The sequence below is a fragment of the Gossypium arboreum genome, chromosome 1 (genome assembly GCF_025698485.1).
Source record: "Gossypium arboreum isolate Shixiya-1 chromosome 1, ASM2569848v2, whole genome shotgun sequence".
Taxonomy (NCBI): Eukaryota; Viridiplantae; Streptophyta; class Magnoliopsida; order Malvales; family Malvaceae; genus Gossypium; species Gossypium arboreum.
In genome coordinates this window covers 61,816,136-61,835,248 of record NC_069070.1, presented here as the reverse complement: position 1 = coordinate 61,835,248, position 19,113 = coordinate 61,816,136, and the positions used below count along the sequence as shown (strand labels likewise).

Here is a 19,113-nt window from a genome sequence, read left to right as displayed (position 1 = left end):
GTCCTTAAGCTCGTAAAATGAAATTCATGCAATTTCACCCCTACCCTAGCCTAGCTGAATTCCATACAAGCTCATAGCAGCCCACACATTTCATTATTTCACAAATTACACCATGAATATTTCATATTTTACAATTAAATCCCTAATTGACAAATTCATCAAAAATCAACAAAAGTTGTTTATCTAACAACAAGATTTCATTTTCTACCATCAAAATTCAAAAAAAAAACATGGATTCATTCATGGAAAAACTAAATCTTTTAACATTTTTACAAATTAGTCCTTGGGCTAGCTAGATTAAGCTACAACGACTTTAAAAACATAGAAATTATTAAAAACGAGACAAAAACACACTTACATGCATAAGGAAGCAATGGCCGAATGAAAGAACCCTAAAAATGGCTTCTCTTCTTCTAATTTTCAATCAAACATCACAAGGTTGAAGATGATACAACCATTATACACATTTTAATTTAGAAATAATTATTTAATTACTTATTTAACCTTTTAATTAACCTTTGAAAACACATGTATAATGTCCATAAATGTCCACTCAAATTTCAAATGGTTTAACTACCTCAAAAACCCTCCAATCATTTAATATCATAGTCATTAGATCCCTTTAGCATATAAAGCTCAAATTTTGCACCTTTTGCAATTTAGCCATATTTATCAAATTAAGCATGCAAACGATAAAATTTCTTAACGAAATTTTTATACAACACTACTAACGTGCTGTAGACATTATAATAATAAATTAAATATTTTTACATCAGATTTGTGGTCCCGAAACCACTGTTCTGATTTCAATAAAAACGAGCAATTACAAAAAGATTGGTAATATTCAATCTTTCTCTAAGCTTTATATATTTTTGCTAGATTTTGAATGATATATTAGATAATCCAAATTTTGTTAGAATATATTCTATCATGCTTATTGATTGTTGAAATTGTCTCGCGAATTTAATTAGTATGTTTTTTTGAAAGCAAACAACATATTGGAAAATATCAGAATGCGATGTTCCCAATGACCCGAGGAGACGATTCATCTCAAATGAAGCAACCAAATGATTTGACAACTTCGTTAAACCACTTGTCCTGGAACATGACTTTGACTTTGCCAAGTAATTATTCCATGACCCTATAATTACGAGGATCGTGCGCTTAAAGTGGGATGCTTTTTACCAACAACCCCTTAGACTCGTAGTTCTAGCAATCATTCAAGAATTTTATGTAAACTTTCATGAGGCACAAGACCATAAGGTCTTTGTATGAGTGTAACAGTCCGTTTTCAGTGAAATCGGAATAGTGGTTTCAAGACCACAAATTTGACGTGTAAATATTTATTTTATTATTATTTTGATGTTTATGATATGTTAGTGGTGTCGTATAAAAATTTTGTTAAGAAATTTTAACGTTTGCATGCTTAATTTCGTGAAAAATACTAAATTGAAAATGATACAAAAGTGGAGTGCTAGTAGTTAAAAGTATCTATAAACTATGAAATTAATTTGTTAAGGGATTTAAATGGTAATTAGACCATTATTCTTATGAGTGGACAAATATGGGCACACTATTAAGTAATTTAAAGGTTAATGTTAAAGGTTAAGTTGGTAATTTAATAAATAAATTAAAAGTAAAAATAATAAAAAAGATGGTATCATCTTCCTTTTTGAATAAAACCACCAAAAAATAGAGTAGAAAAACACCATTTTTGGAGGTTGAACATTCAACTAGGCTTATTCACTTGAATGGTATGATTTTTAGTCTCGTTTTTAATGATTTTTATGTTTTCGGAATCATTGTAGCTTAATCTAGCTAGCCCGTAGACTAATTTGAAAAACTATTAAAGGATTAGGGTTTTGCCATGAACATGTTTGTATGATTTATTGTAACGCCCCAAAAATCTCAAAACCCAAAAATCCCATAATCCCGAACTTTCTTTGTTTTCGGTTTTGATAAAAATTGTGTTTTTGTTCCTAGCCATTTGATAATTATAGTAGGTCTTAATTAAGGTTTGAGTTCGAACCTAGGGGTAATAGTTTAATTATTAAAAGAATCAAGGCTGGCAAGTAGTTGGGCTTTTAAATAAAGTTAGGGGAAAATAGTATCAAAAAGCCTTGTAGAAGAGAGGCTAAGTGACGCCACTTAGAGTGTAGGGAGGTGGCGTTAATAGCTAGCAAGGAGGTCCAAGGTTTGAATCCTAGCTTAGTGTTTTTAGAAGTTTAATTTTGACCTTCTAGAAGGATGGAAGTGGCGTGAAAGTGGACTCCAAGGGAAGTGTTCAGGAGAGAAAATTAAGGAAAGGATCAAGGGGTTATCAGGGAGAAAAACGAGGAGATGAGAAGGGAGAAGTGATGGAGCCGAATGGGGAATTGGGCATGGGAAAATTCAGTTATAAGGCTTATAAATAGGTGCCGAATGCTAGGGTATGAAGCTAATGACCGAATTTCCTTCACCCAGTTACCAGAAACTCTTTTCTCTAAAAGCTGAAAACCCTCTGCCTTTCTTTTCTTTTTCTCCTTCCTTGTGCTGAATTCTATTCTTCCTCTACCTCATTGCTGACTTTTCTTTTTCTTTTTCCTTAGAGCTGAATAACCGTCTTTTTCCATACAAAATCATAAAGGGCCGAACCTCTTTGGCCGAATACCCTTGGTGCAGTTACTACTCCTTCTACTTCGGTCAAATCTACTGTAAGTGTTGTTCTCCCAATCTGTTTCTTTGCTAAGTATCGAATATTGTCCCTCAATCTTTCTAATCAATTGTGGTAGGGAATTAGTATCAGATCTCAGATCTTAGCTCATTGCCGAATTGCCACTTAGGTGTTGTAGTTTTGGTAAGTATTCCTCATCCATTGGATAAGGTTGGCCGAAAAGCCATAGTAAGGTAAGGGGAATTATGTTGGATACAAGTCACCTATTATTTTGGTTTTAATAGTTACAATTGGTGCAGATCTAGGAGTTGATCGTGGTTAGTGAAGGGGCTGTTATACTTATCGCACAAGGTAAGGTTAAGGTGAGATTCTGGCTTTTGGTAAAGTATCCGATAAGTATGCGAGATTAATCTTTGAGTGATATCAATTGTAGGTTTGGGCTAAGGAAATCGCAGCACGCTTTCCTACCAGGTGTGTACATACACTGCACAGACACAATGAATCAGCAAAAGCCGAAATGCCGAAATGCCGAAAAGCCAAAAAGTCAAAATGTCGAAAAGCTGAAAGTTGGGCTCTAGTAGTCACACGAGTGCGCGAACACTCGTGGAGTGGAAACCAATAGGATTCCTGAGGCCCATGGGCGATTCCGTGGACTTGGGTTGAGAATTGGCCTAATGTGTCGGAATGGGTTAAATAGGCCTGATGGGCTGTTGGGCCCATATAGGCAAAGATTGATAAGTGATGCTATGTGTTAGAAAATTTGTATGTGAGAATGAGTATAATATGATTTGGGCCTAATGGGCCATATGAAGGTGAATTGGGCCTAGTGGGCCATAAGAATATAAACTGGGCCATATAGGCCATTTGAATAAGATTGGGCCTAATGGGCTATATGCATGTATGTAGGGGTATTAGGCCTAGTATATGACGACTACATAAAACTTAATTAATTAATTGAGACTGTGGACAAGTCATAGGGTTAAGGTGTGGCAACGGGTATATGCATGTCTAGGATTGGATCGAGGGAGAGCTTGGTACTTAAGCGGTCTTAACGACCTACCTCCTCTTATCTGAAATCCTACTTGGTGCATAGTCTTCATTCACCTTAACTCGCAGGGCTTGTTCATGGGCCAAGGTAAGTGAAAACCGTAAGGGAAAATTACCGAAATGCCCCTAATGGCAAAAATGCCAAAATACCCCTAGGTGTTGAATGTAAGTTTTGTGGATGTGACATGCATACATATGATGTTCTGCTTAGGTTGCATATGGGGTGGGAACTATGGTACAGAGGAAGTTTATGAGGATCGCATGGTTGCCTGACAATCATGGATCCACCAACGGCTTTTAAAGCCCAATATGTAAATGAAGGTAGTTTCGCAACCGGGCTACCATTGGTGTGTGGGCTGGGTGGGTCGATATTTATATCTCCACATGGTGTGATGGGGGACGGAGCTGGTGTGTAGTGGATGGATAATTTGAATGGGATTGCATTGCATGTTTGATGTATGATGATTTTTGAATGCTTGTTTTCCGTCGAGGGTTGTACACACTAAGTTTGTGAAAACTCAGCCCCTCTTTTATTTTATTTTCAAGTGATGCTCAGTAGATGGTTCGATGTTTGGAGGGACTCTGGGTGGCCAACTAGTAAGACAAACTTGGACTTTTTTTTTAAAGCTTATAAGTTTTATTTTATTAAGTATGTTTCAGACCAGATTGTAATAAGGTTTTCATTATGCTATTATTACTTGAAGTATTATTATTTCCATTGTAATTATGAGAAGTTGAACATGGGTTTCCTAAATTATAGTATGTTTTCTACGTTTCCGAACTTAATTTCTAAATGATAAGTTTTCTTAAATCAAATGCTTAAAACAAGGCTTTCGCAACTGAAAGGTGTGTTTAATAAGGTTTCTTTTGTTTAAGAAGGGTTTTCAATGAAAACATGGTTTTTGGTAAATCACTTCAATGTAGCACGTCAGATTGGCTATAACGTCTGGGCCGGGTTTGGGGTGTTACATTTATAAAGTTCGACGAAAGATTATGAGTCTTTATTGATAAATAAACAAGTTTTGTAAAGTATTCTTTTTAAGAAAATGTCAATTAGGGATTTATTTGTAAAAATAGTAAAAGTACATGGTGAAATTGTGAAATAATGATTTCTATGAGTTTATATGTGTTCATAATAAATTCGACTAGTATGGGTTAAGGATGAAATTGCATCAATTTCCATTTACAAGCTTAAGGATTAAATTGTAAAAAAGTTATAATATTAGGGGCAAAAGTGTAAATTTGCTAAAGTATGAATTTTGGATTAAATTGAATAGTATGTGTATTAAATAGATTGACTTTACTTATTTAGATCAAGATAGACCCGCAGGGATTTAGATTGGGGTAAAGCTAAAGCTTTGGATTAGTTGACTCCGTTTCTACGCCTTAATCGTCGAGGTAAGTTCGAATGATTAAAAAATGTTTTAATGTTATATTGATTTATATGTTCATGTATTATTTGTCATGTAATTAAATAATGGAATCTAATGATGTCAAGATGATTATCAAGCCTCATTTGAACCATAGGAATATGTTGGATGCAAATGACATGTCATTAGGGTTTCATGTTTCCGGGCTGGTCCTGAATGTCCTACCGATGGTTAAGATCCTGCATTTGTTGCGGATACTCTATAGCTGGTATGAGCAGCATCGTGTAGCTTACATTTCAACCTACAACTTGTGTGAGCAAACCCATCTCACAGCTCGTATGAGCAACGATGTAAAGGAAAAAGAAAAGTTACGATTATATGTTTAGCACACTTCATGTGAGCTTTCCTGCATATCCAATGTTATTCTAAATGGTTGAACGGGCAAAAAAACAAAGGAATGGTAAGTTTTCAAATGAATTATGTTATGAATCTATGAAAAGGTTTGAAATGGAAATGATCAATGAAAGTATATCTATGTTCATGGAAAGGATGAGTTCAAAAGCATTATGTACATGTATACCTAGCTTACCATATGATATTTGGAGTGAATTATGTGTTAATGCACTAACATGTGTTGTTGATGGTGCTTAGGCTTGTGCCAAGCTTATGGTTGGATTATATCGTGTTTAATCATAATGTTATGCATTGAAATGGTAAGTTATGTTCATGTTTTATGAACTAACTAAGCATTATATGTGTCATAATGTTGCCTACATAAGAGTATGACGGCCTAGTAAGCAAAGTTAGACACTGAGGGACTAAATTACGTAGAGTCGCCACTAACCAATTAGGGCTAGGTTGGTTAGCCACCTATCGTCTAAAAATCTAGAATTAATACTACGAAAAAGTCCTAAAATATAGACTCGATCTCATCACCAAATTCCAGGTTCGGGAGTACGTGTGGAGAAGGTTATAGCACCTCCACAACGCCTATCCAAGGATAGTCTTATTGGGTCTTAAGAGCAAGATTTTTTTTTATCTAAGCATATTAATGTCTTAATCTAAGCTAAAATTTTATGGAAATCTTAAATAAAAGCTCTAAAGGAAATGCCTCTAGTTTACTTGTAGTTCAATTAAGATGTATTCACCAAACTTATCTAATTTGAAACTTAAATTGAAGATTTTTACTTTTAACGGGAGCCCTAAAGGATACCAAAATAATTCTAGTAAAATTAATTCCTAAAATTAATTCTATTTTAGAATTCTAAAAAACCTAGAAATTACTAATGAATTAAGAGAAATATTAAAATACATCTACAACTTATTCGATCTTTTATTATTATTATTATTTAAAAGATTTAATTAATAATGTTGAACCTATCAAGATCTTACAAAAGTATCCTATGTCGAGTTTATGATTTATCTTACTTTAAAATTCTTGATCTAAGATTTAAATTCATCAAAATCTCAAAATAATAAATCTTAAATAACATTTTTAGCTTTCTTAAAAAGTTTCTAAAATAAAATACTTACAAAGACCTACTCATGATTTACAATTCACCTAGAAAATTCTTTAGTTTTAATCTTGAATAAATTCTTAAAACGTATTTACTTATTAACTTAAGAATCTAATCCTATACAATATTTAAAACTAATTTAAAACCCTAAAAAATATCATACATATTATTTATAATTTTTCTAAGGTAAATGGTAGGTAAGACCTTAAGGACTCTTAAATCCAAATGTAAAAACCTTATGGTTTCATTAAAATATAACATCTACTTAACTAACTTCGTGTCAACAATTATGGGATGCAAAATGACTTAAAGTTCCCTCTTTTAAAACGAATAGTAATAAAATAGGAAATTTAATTAAATTGACTAAAGTTAAAGAAAAGTTAAAACTCTTTCAAAATGACAATAATAAAAAGAAAAATGAAATAAATAAGACATTAACATGATGATAATAACAATAACAACAACAATAATAATAATAATAATAATAATAATAATAATAATAATAATAATAATAATAATAATAATAATAATAATAATAATAATAATAATAATAATAATAATAATAATAACAATAATACACCTTATTCATAATACAATAAAAGAATCAAAGTAACATAATTAAATAATATTAACATGTATGTAAGGGAATGTGTATATATATATATAAAGACATGAAAATAAATAAAATGAAATAAGAATAAAAAAATTATAAAAGTGTGAATAAAACATTAAAATAAAGTGCATAATTAACATTAATTATTGATACGTGATATTTGTGACAGGTTTTAAAAATTTATAATTAATCGTTCTTGGAACTAACTATTATCACGATGAAGGCAAGTGTACCTATCGAACAGTAGTATAGTTGTAGCAAGACCGGATTGTCGAACCCAAAGGAACCAAGAGTACTAGTAATTACTTTCTTTTTATTATCTAACCTAAAAATTAAGGGATTTGTTTATCTAGACTAATTAACTAAACTAAGGGTGCATAGAGAGAAAATTAGAAAAAAGTTTTTGGAAAAACTCGATTGATTAAGACAATACACAAGGAAAAATCCACCTATACTTCACTTGTTATTTGACTCTGAATCAGACGATTTATTCATTTGACTTGATCCGTAGAAATCCCTAAGTTATATTATTATCTCTCTCGAGACTAATAATGTCTAACCCTAGGTTGATTAATTGAAATCTCTTTCTAATTAACGCCCTAGTGTTGCATTAACTCGATCTATGGATCCCCTTATTAGGTTTCACCCTAATTCGGCAAAATCTTATCACCCTATCTCTAAGCGTGCAATCAACTCCGCTTAATTGTGAAAAATTTACTCTTAGACAGGGTCTATTCCTCCTCTGAAAAAGAGCATTAACTTGAATCAATATCTTGGAATATTAAAACAAGAATTAAGAACACATAATTAAGAACAAGTCAAATATTTATCATACAATTCAGATAATAATAACAAGATCCGTCTTAGGTTTCATTCCCCTTAGGTATTTAGGGGGTTTAGTTCATAATTATAAAAGAAAACATCTCATAAAATTAATGAATACAAAACATAAAGAAAACCCAAAACCCCTGAATGGAAATTGAAGGGAGATCTTCAGTCTTGACGATGAATCCGGTTTCTGAGATGGACCAATCGGCTTCCCTTGAGTAATTCCTTTCCTCTTACTTCGTGTGTCTCTTCTAGGGGCCTTGTCAGGTGTTTAAATAGGCCTTAGAATGGCTAAGAGCCCTCAAAAGTGTCCTTTTTTGAATAGGACTATACTTGGGCTCGGCAGGGACACTCCCATGTGACACGCCCGTGTGCGATTGTTCCAACCTGTGGTCAAGGCTGTTGAATAGGCACGGGCATGTAGTTTACCCGTGTAAGTCGTGCTCCAATCCTGCCAAATGGACACGGTCGTGTGAGGAAGTCCAGGCCGTGTTGGTTTCCCATATGGGTCCATTTTCTCTATTTTCGGCCCGTTTCTCGCTCTTTTTACTCTCCTATGCTCACCTAAGTATAAAACACAAAATTAAAGAATTAGGAGCATTGAATTCACCAAATCTAAGGAGAATTCATCCATAAATGTGCTAAGCATGGGATAAAAATATGTATAAATTACGGTTTATCAAATACACCCACACTTTAAGTGTTTGCTTGTCCTCAAGCAAAATCCTCAACTCACAATCAAAATAAATTCTTCTTAATTTATAATCCCTATCAATAATATCTCAAAATAATCCATAAGTAATCATACATTGAAAATTCAACTAAAAGTACATCAAAGTTTCAAGCATTCCAAGTTGAGCATTTTATCATGAAAACATAGGTGTCCTACCTCATCTAAGTAATCACCTTTGATCAAAATATCACAGAGTTTAACATCCTTACTAAAGGTTTTCTCAAATCACTCAAGGTGTTTAAGGACATCAAATAAAGCACTCATTAGTTAATATGAAAACTTATTACCATAGGCTTGCTTGAAAATCAAATCTCTACCACTATATATTGAGATGATACATCAATCAAAAAGGTCTTTAGAGGATTGTATGTGGCTTTGGTTAGGGGGTGTGGTCACAAGATGAAAGAAGAGGTTAGAATCGAGATTGAATTGAAAAATTACTTAGCTAGAAAAATAACTAGTCATCAGTTGAATACAAGTGAGCTTCTTCTCAGAATATGGAATTAACACTTAAGCTCAAAAATGATGAATTACTACTAATATGTATGTAAGTATTGTATATAACTACTTTTTTTTTAAGAACAAGTCAAATAACATAGAACTTAATTATTGCAACGAAGAATAAGACATAGCTAAGCAATTAATTCAAATCAAATCTCGACAAAAATAGGGATCAAATTAGGGGATTTCAACAATAATGGATTATGGGTTTTTGGTTAATATTGAGGGTAAATCAATTAATGGCTTGTTAGGCTCAAAGGGGTTCACTAAGTGTTAATTATAAAGGTAGGCTTTTGTGGAGTGAGTGGGTTAAACCTAAGTGCCTTTATCATCTCGACATATCAAATCAAATGGTGTGGTCTTGACATGCATAATCAAGAAAGTTCTAGAATAAAAAATCAATACTAACGCACTCATAATAAAAGTGAGCATAAAATAAATAACATATGCTCTAAAGGCTCAACATTTCACAAAAATTATGGCTTTTTGATGTTTAAACTAGTGAATTTCAATTCAAGATAATACCTAAACTTAGGGAAGTAACCTAAAAGTTTTTAATTCTTCAAAAATCAACTTATCATGCTTGATTCCCTAATGTCTTAAAGTCTAAACAATCAATGCATAAACGCCTATGTTTTAATTCAAAACATATCAATAAAAATCATAAATTAATTAAAATTCATTCTAATAGTGATATGAGAAGATCACATGAGAACAAGACCAAATTCAGGGATTTCTGATAATGATATAGAAGACCCCCCACACTTAAGATGTACATTTCCCTCAATGTACAAAGATAGATATATTAAGATATATAATCATGAGATAGAGAAAGAAGTGAAACTTCCTAAATGATGAATGAACTCCTTGCATTGGAGTTATGGAGAATAATTGGCCGAGGGCAATGATGAGAGTGGAGGAGGATACTCTGGTGGTGGTAGAGGTGCATTAGTCCATAAGTCCTATGCCAAAAGAATATTATATCTGGCAGTAGCCATAGTCGTGGTCGAGCAGGACATGGCGATCGTGGAGAACCTTTGCCAGTGGAGTTTTTAATTCCTATTTGATGATGAGCTTTGGAGCTCTTTATAACTGTGATAGAGTCAGGAACTTTTTAAGAAGTATAAAGAAACATAACTACTCGTAAAGAAATAGCCGAAAAAAATATAAAATCTCAATATAAAATAGTATTAAAAGAAAATAAGAAGTAATTTCAAAATATAAGGATAAAAATAAACTAAATAGTAGGTGTTTATAAAGAAATTGGGGCATACGACCATGGGGCATGCTCGTGTGCCCTCAGTTCAGCCGTTGCATTTTGTGGTTTTGAAATTTAGGCTCGTCTGAAATTCGGCCCACGCCTGTGTTCTTTGGGCGTGTTGAGGCACACGACCATGTCACACGGTCGTGTCCTACTTCGTTCGCTTCTCCCACGCCGTGTTCAAATGCACACGCCAGTGTTGTTTTATCAGTCTTGAGCACCGGTAGTGGGCACAGGCGTGTCCCACGGCCTTGTTACTATCTCAGTTTCAACCACGGCTTCTAGACACGGGCGTGTCGCATGCCCGTGTTGGTTTGACAGACTCGCCCACGGCCACGTCGCATGGCTGTGGCCACTTATTGCATCCTGTGTTAAGGAAAAATTTTGCCCTATTTTTGCACGGCCTAAGGCACGCCCGTGTGCCCGGTCGTGTGGATTAGAAAACCTGTGTTTCAATGACTCAGTTAGTGATTAGGTGTTAAAAACTAAAATTTTAAAGAGGTCAATACTGTTAGTGCTCGGGTTGCCTCCCGAGAAGAGCTTATTTATAGTCTAAGCTCGACTTACCTTTCTGGTACATGGTCATGGTGGTGCGAGGAGTTTACACTCCTTATCTCTGCTATCAATTTTATCAACATAAGGTTTAAGACTAATACTGTTTACCTTAAAAGTGCCGAATTTGGGATGAATTACCTGAACTGTACCATATGGGAAAATACTGAGTACCGTAAGAGGGATTGCTCCGTTAGGTTCAGAAGTAGCAATATGAGGGTCTGCTGCATCTAGTAGTACTTTGTCTCTAACCTTAAGTTGATTTGGTGCGATATTGAGCTCGTCATGGCGTGGTTTTAGTTTATCGTGTGTCCTCGATTTATGTGTCCGCCATTCATCTAGTTCTTCGATTTGTAGCCTATGTTCTTCATAGATAGGTCCTTTGTTGTTGCTTGAACACTGCTCGTGTAGGTTCTTCGAAGTTATTTCCTACAAAGTAGGTTGCACCACATGGTCAGTTTTAGTAGAATGATTGATACAACCACCTTCAATTTTTGATGTGTTACTCAAATTACGAGCTTGAAGGGTTATTGTTTCATCTCCCACACGAAGTGTGAGTTCACTTGTGCCGACATCAGTTATTGTTCTAGCAGTTGCTAAAAAGGGCCTCCCTAAAATTAAAGGAATGTTACTATCCTGTTCTATGTCTAGAATAATGAAATCAATTGGGAATATAAATTTGTCAATTTTAACGAGTACATCTTCAATAATCCCCCTAGGAAATCTGATTGTTTTATCACCTAATTGAATACTCATCCTAGTTTGTTTGGGTTTCCTAAGACCTAGTTGCTTAAACATTTTGTAAGGCATGACATAGATACTAGCCCCTAAATCAGCCAAAGCATTATTAACATCTAGGCTACCAATTAAACAGGGAATCGTAAAACTCCATGGATCTTTTAATTTGTTGGCTAGCTTATTCTGTAGTATGGCTGAGCAAACCGCATTTAACTCCACAGGCAACGTCTCGTCCAACTTCCGCTTGTTTGTTAAAAGCTCCTTTAAGAATTTGACTGCGTTTGGCATCTGTGAAAGAGCTTCAATAAATGGTAAGTTAATATGTAACTTCTTTAATAATTTGAGAAATTTACAGAATTGTTCTTCTGTGCGGTCTTTCCTTGTCGCGTTTGGTATGGCACATGAGGTCTATATTCTTTACTTACATTTTTTTGGTCATTGTCATCCACCTCACCTTTACCTTTACTTACCATAGTTTCTTGCCTCGGTTCTGGTTCAGGTGCAACTAACCCTTCCTCATCTTGAATGGTAATTGCATTGATTTTCTCTCTTGGGTTAGATACAGTGTTACTTGGTAGGCTACCTTGTGGTCGTTCAGATATCAATTTAGCAAGCTGACCTATCTGAGTTTCAAGCCCTTGGATCGACGCTTGTTGATTTTTAAATGCTGTCTTGGTATTCTAAAAATGAGTTTTTGACACCGAGATGAATTTTGTTAGCATCTCTTCAAGGTTTGATTTTTTCTCTTACTGGTAAGATTGTTGTTGGAAGCCTGGAGGTGGTGGTGGTCTCTGATTCCCTTGGCCTCCCCATGAGAAATTTGGGTGGTTCCTCCAACCTGCATTGTAAGTATTACTATAAGGATTATTTTGAGATCGAGGATTATTACCCATGTAATTTAACTACTTGTTCTCCATGTTGTGGCCATAGGGTGAGTATTCTGAATTGCTTGATCCACCTCCACTTGCTTTGCACTGCATTACTGGGTGAACCTGTGAAGAACCAAGAAAATCGTCAATTTTTCTGTTCAAAAGTTCTACCTGATTAGAGAGCATGATGACCGAATCGACGTTAAAAACACCGACTATTTTCGTTGGTTTTGTCTTCATGACTTGCCACTGATAATTATTTAGTGACATCTCTTCTATAAATTCATAAGCATCCTTAGGTGTCTTATTATTTATAGTTCCACTAGCGGCTGTGTCAATCATCTATCGAGTCGAAGGATTCAGGCCATTATGAAATGTTTGAACCCATATCCAAAGTGGTAACCCATGGTGAGGGCATCTTCGCAAAAGGTCCTTGTATCTCTCCCATGCATCGTAGAGTGTTTCTAAATCCATCTGCACAAAAGATGAGATATCATTATGTAATTTAGCTGTTTTAGCTGGCGAAAAATATTTTAATTAAAACTTTTCGGCCATTTGTTCCCAAGTAGTGATTGGCCCTCGTGGTAATGAGTTCAACTACTGTTTAGCTTTGTTCCACAATGAAAAAGGAAATAACCGAAGGCGAATGACATCATCAAAAATGCCATTGACTTTAAAAGTGTCGCAAAACTCCAAGAAATTTGCCAAGTGAGTGTTGGGATCCTCGTCCTGCAAACCATCAAACTGAGCAAACTGTTGGATCATTTGAATGGTGTTAGGTTTTAGTTCAAAATTATTTGCAGCAACAACAGGCCTAACTATACTCGATTCAGTTCCTGTTATAGCATAATCATACATAGTACATGGAGCAGGATTCTGATTAGCAGTAATTGCAAGAGGTAGCGGATTTTCTTGGTTTTCAGCCATTTCCTCGGTTGTGGTTGAAATATCTTCCTCTTGCTCTTCCTCTGTGTATCTTAAGCTTTACTTTATTTCTCTTCGGTTTCTGCGAACTGTGCGATCAATCTCACTATCAAATAGTAATGGTCCCGACGGGTTTTTTTAGTCATACACTATAAAAACCTGCTAGGAACGAATAAAAGAAAAATTAGAAAAGAAAATAAAAATTTAAATTGCAAGTAAAATGGCTAAAGTAATAAAAATCTAGTGCTCCTAATATCTTCGTTCCCCAACAACAATGGCAAAAACATGATACGTGATATTCATGACAGGTTTTAAAAATTTATAATTAATCATTCTTGGAACTAACTATTATCACAATAAAGGCAAGTGTACCTATCGAACAGTAGTATAGCTTTAGCAAGACCAGATTGTCGAACCCAAAGGAACCAAGAGTACTAGTAATTATTTTCTTTTTATTATCTAACCTAAAAATTAAGGGATTTGTTTATCTAGACTAATTAACTAAACTAAGGGTGCACAGAGAGAAAATTGGGAAAAAGATTTTGGGAAAACTTGATTGATTATGACAATACCCAAGGAAAAATCCACCTAGACTTCACTTGTTATTTGACTCTGAATCAGACAATTTTTTCATTTGACTTGATCCGTAGAAATTCCTAAGTTATATTATTATCTCTCTCGAGACTAATAACTTCTAACGCTAGGTTGATTGATTGAAATCTCTTTCTAATTAACACCCTAGTGTTGCATTAACTCGATCTATGGATCCCCTTATTAGGTTTCACCCTAATCCGACAAAATCTTATCACCCTATCTCTAGGCGTGCAATCAACTCCGCTTAATTACGACAAATTTACTCTTAGAAAGGGTCTATTCCTCCTCTGAATAAGAGCATTAACTTAAATCAATATCCTGGAATATTAAAACAAGAATTAAGAACACATAATTAAGAACAAGTCAAATATTTATCATACAATTCAGATAATAATAACAAGATCCATCTTAGGTTTCATTCCCCTTAGGTATTTAAGGGGTTTAGTTTATAATTATAAAAGAAAACATCTCATAAGACTAATGAATACAAAACATAAAGAAAACCCAAAACCCCTGAATGGAAATTGAAGGGAGATCTTTAGTCTTGACAATGAATATGGCTTCTAAGATGGACCAATCGGCTTCCCTTGAGTAATTCCTTTCCTCTTACTTCGCGTGTCTCTTCTAGGTGCCTCGTTAGGTGTTTAAATAGGCTTTAGAATGCCTAAGAGCCCTCAAAAGTGTCCTTTTCCGAATAGGACTATACTTGCTTCAGCCTGTGGTCAAAGCTGTTGAATAGGCACGGGCGTGTAGTTTACTCGTATAAGTCGTGCTTCGATCTTGCCAAAGTAGAAGAAAAGAAAAAAAGAAAAATAGAATGCTTGTAGTTATGATTTTTTTTTAAGAATAAAAATAACGAAAAGCCTCTCCTTTTTTTTTTCCTTTCCTTTCATGTTTATGTATTGTTTTTTTTAGTCTTACTTATTTGTAAAAAATGATAATAATAATATTTAATAATAGTAATAGTAGTGATGATAATAATAATTTAGGCCTTTGATAGGCCCAAAAAAGAAAGAAGAAAAGAAAAATAAAGGTCTCAAATTGACCAAAACTGTGTGGGCTTCGAATAGCCCAAGAGAGAAAATAAATTTAAATGGGCCCCTAATTGAGCTTGGACAATAATGGGTGTCTACAATTGCCCCTCTTTGTTCGTGGCTTACAGAGTAAGGAACGTACAAAGACGTAGACACCTAACCACTATCAAATCCCACTCAAACATCACAGTAAAAGAAATAACAGGTTTTTGAGATTACCAAAATCGAAACAGATCAAAACATATTACTTTATCCAAAACTAGAAAAGTAGATACCAAACCTGGGCCTCTAGATGCAATGAAAAGTAAACTAGAAATGTAAACGAACCTCCACACCTGGGCTTCTAAACCTAGAAAAGTAAATGTTCCTCCACACCTAGGTCTCTAAATGCAATGAAAAGTGAGTGGACCTCCACACTTGGGTCTCTAGTGTAACAACCCGATTTTGGGCCTAGTCGGAACAGTGGTTTCGGGACCACAAATCTGTCAAGGAAAATTTTTTTTATTATACTTTTATGGTCTAGGGCTTCACAGAATGATTTCGTGAAAGTTTCGTTCAAAAATTTCGATGTTTGGGCACTCAATTTAGTCAAAAGGACTAAATTGTAAAAAGTGCAAAAGTTGAGTTCTACATGTTAGATGTGTCCAATTGTTATGGAGGTCCTTAAATGGTAATTAGACCATTGGTTAATTTTTTGGACAAAAATGGACATGAAATAGGTGAAATAGAATATTTTTAAGTTAGGGGCATTTTGGTCATTTAGTAATTAAAATGAATTAAAAAAAATTAAAAGCCAATTTTTTTTCCATCTTCAACCCCATCTCCGAATTTCATAAGGGGAAACCATGGTTAGGGTTTTTCAAGCTTCCAAGCTCGATTGTAAGTCTGTTTTAGCCCCATTTTAATGATTTTTACATTTTTGAGATCCTCGTAACTCGATTTAGCTATTTGCACCATTATTTTGAGCTAGGGTTTGTGTTTAAAAATTTACGATGGATGAAATACATGAGTTTTGATGTTTTATGGAAGAATATGAAAGTTTGGAGTGTGATAAACAACTTTTACTAAGTGATTTTTAATGAAATTTCATAAAAGGACCTATTTGTAAAAGTTGTAAAATATGTAGAAAATGTGATTTAGTGAAAAATGTGGGCTGCTATAAGAGGGAATATGAATATGCTAGGCTTGGGTATTGAGAAAAATGGATACATTTCATTTTACGAGCTTAGGGGCAAATTTGTAAATATGTCAAATTTTAGGGCAAAAATGTAATTTTGCCATAATATGTTTTTTGGATTGATTTGAATAGTATAATAATTTAATAAGTCGAATGTGATATTATAGATCAAGAAAAATGAAGTTCAGACTTAGAACGGGGGAAAAACGAGTGTTGGACGATTTAGTCCTTTTCGCGATTTTAGGTTGAGGTAAGTTCGTATGTTAATAAACGTTATTGATTTTGTGTTAATTATGCAATATTATTATATATTTGATTAAATTGTGAAAATTAAAGTAAACGTTCGAATTGAATAAAAACGCAGGATCGATCACGATCGTTGTGTTATGTAATATGAATTGACAATAAAAGACCATGGTTAGACCATGGCAATGTGCTAAGTGAAATAAGTGATTCACATGTACGACCATATCCAGGATATGGCATTGTGCTAAGTGAAATAAGACCATGGCATCTAAGTGAAATAAGTCCATGGCAATGTGCTAAGTGAAATAAGTCTATGACATCTAAGTGAAATAAGTCCATGGCATGGTGCTAAGTGAGAAATTTCCCTATTGAACCTTAGTAATAAAATAACTTTGGACACAAGTGTGGTACTATGTAAAGGCCACTTTGTGAATATAATAGCTTTGGACACAAGTGTGGTACTAAGTGAAGGCCACTTTGTGAATAAAATAGCTTTGGACACAAGTGTGGTACTATGTGAAGGCCACTTTGTGAATAAAATAGCTTTGGCTACAAGGGTGGTACTATGTGAAGGCCACCGTGTATCCGTTATTATTCCAATGTGTTCAACGGGAAATGACTAAGTGTAAACGAATATGACTATGTGATGATTAAATGTGAAAGAATTAGGAACCAATAATATTATTTGATGTTAAATTGAAATAATGTGTTTTCATTGAGGTTTAAGTGTATCAACTGACATAGCCAAGATGCAAAATGAAAGACTAATTTAAGTGATACAGGTGCATATGAAATCTATGTGAATGTTGAATGAAAGTTAATACAAAGAAAACGTGATAGAGTAAAATTAGCAATAAAACAGTTTTGGACATCAGCAGTTGTGTGATTTTGAAAAATCATCAAAAATGGTGGAAATTGAATTAGAGGTTGAATAAGATATGAAATTAAATTTTATTGAGTCTATTTTGACATAAAAGAAACAGTGTAAGCAAAAATAATTCATATTACGAGATATTTTAATTTTTGTGAGATAGGGTCAGAATAATTTTGAAATCCCCTATTTTGACTTTGGAAAATCATTGAAAATTGTATAAAAATAATTATTGGTTAGAGTTTATATTTTTAAAATTCTTATTGAGTATATTTTCAATAAAAAAATCGAGAACATCATCTGAATTCCATATAATGAGATAATTAATTTTTAGTGAAGAAGGGTTGAAACTATCAAACAGCAGAACAGGGGAGAATTTAAAGAATAAACTGGACTTATTGGCTAGAACAAAAATTCTAAAAATTTTATGGTCAGAATATATGTGAGTATAGTTTCAGAGAAAATTAGCGGATCTTAATTTGGAGTTCCACAACTCAAGATATAAATAATTTAGTGATTGTGACTCGAGTAGACAGCTTGAGATGAACAAGAGTAAATAGTGGAACTATGTGCAATTTGATTGTATTATCTTGAGAATATATTGTAAGAATTGGTAAAAGCATGTTAATAAATTTATTATTATTTACATACCAACTTACTAAGCTATATAGCTTACTCCGTTTATTTTCTGTGTTTATAATGTTCTCAGGTTAGCTCGGGTTGGAAGTGGCCGGAGAGCCTATCACACTATCAAATTAACAAATTGGGTATTGATGATTCTTATACTTAAGGTCATGGCATGTATAGAGGACTTGGTTATTTTTGTATGTGTCATAATTGTTTTGGTCTAAAATGTTGGCCTATGCTATTTGAAAGTTCATTGTTGTGTAAGGCCATTTGATGTTGGTATATTGGCTACATTATGAGTCCATGATGATGCATTTCAAGGATGTGTATGGTTACATATGTGGATGAATGAGTGGTGATATCTATGTGTGACGTAAATTTATACACAACGGCAAGTCAGATTAGTGCACAGGCTAGGGACATGGCCATGCGAGCCACACGACCGTGTCCTAATATCACACAAGAGTGTGCCCCTGTTTTTCATGAAATTTTTCAAAGTTTTCTACATTTCTCGGTTTGGTCCCGAACCATTTCCAAAGCATGGATTTGGGCTTTGTAGGCCCATATTAGGGACTTTAAGATGAAATGTGAAAATTTTTAAATTTGAACGCAAATTCATGACCCGGTTTTATACGATTGCATGTATTTATGTCCGGTAATGCCTCATACCCTGTTTCGGTGTCGAACACGGGTAAGGGGTGCTATATTTAGTGGTATCAAAGTTATGGTTTAGTCGGTTCTTGGACTAACCTAGCATGTGTAAGAGTCTAACTATACATGCCATATATGAACCATGATAGTGTGATACCTCTCAACTCTGATGAAATTGTTTTGTTAAGATAGAGGTGCTTTCCAACCGAGCTATTTTTGAAAACATTGCAAATGACATTGGGATATTTGAAAATATGTTTGTGATAAATTGAAACTGGAAAGGGTATGAATAATAGTTCATGACGTG

The 19,113-nt window shown here is 34.1% G+C and overlaps 1 non-coding gene across 1 annotated transcript; it reads left to right on the top strand.

Annotated features, from left to right (window-relative positions):
* The first annotated feature begins 13,082 nt into the window (after nucleotides 1-13,082).
* LOC128282160 (small nucleolar RNA R71) lies at nucleotides 13,083-13,188 on the top strand. Its single transcript, XR_008272400.1, has one exon. It is a non-coding gene; the product is annotated as a small nucleolar RNA R71 (small nucleolar RNA).
* The last annotated feature ends 5,925 nt before the right edge of the window (nucleotides 13,189-19,113 follow it).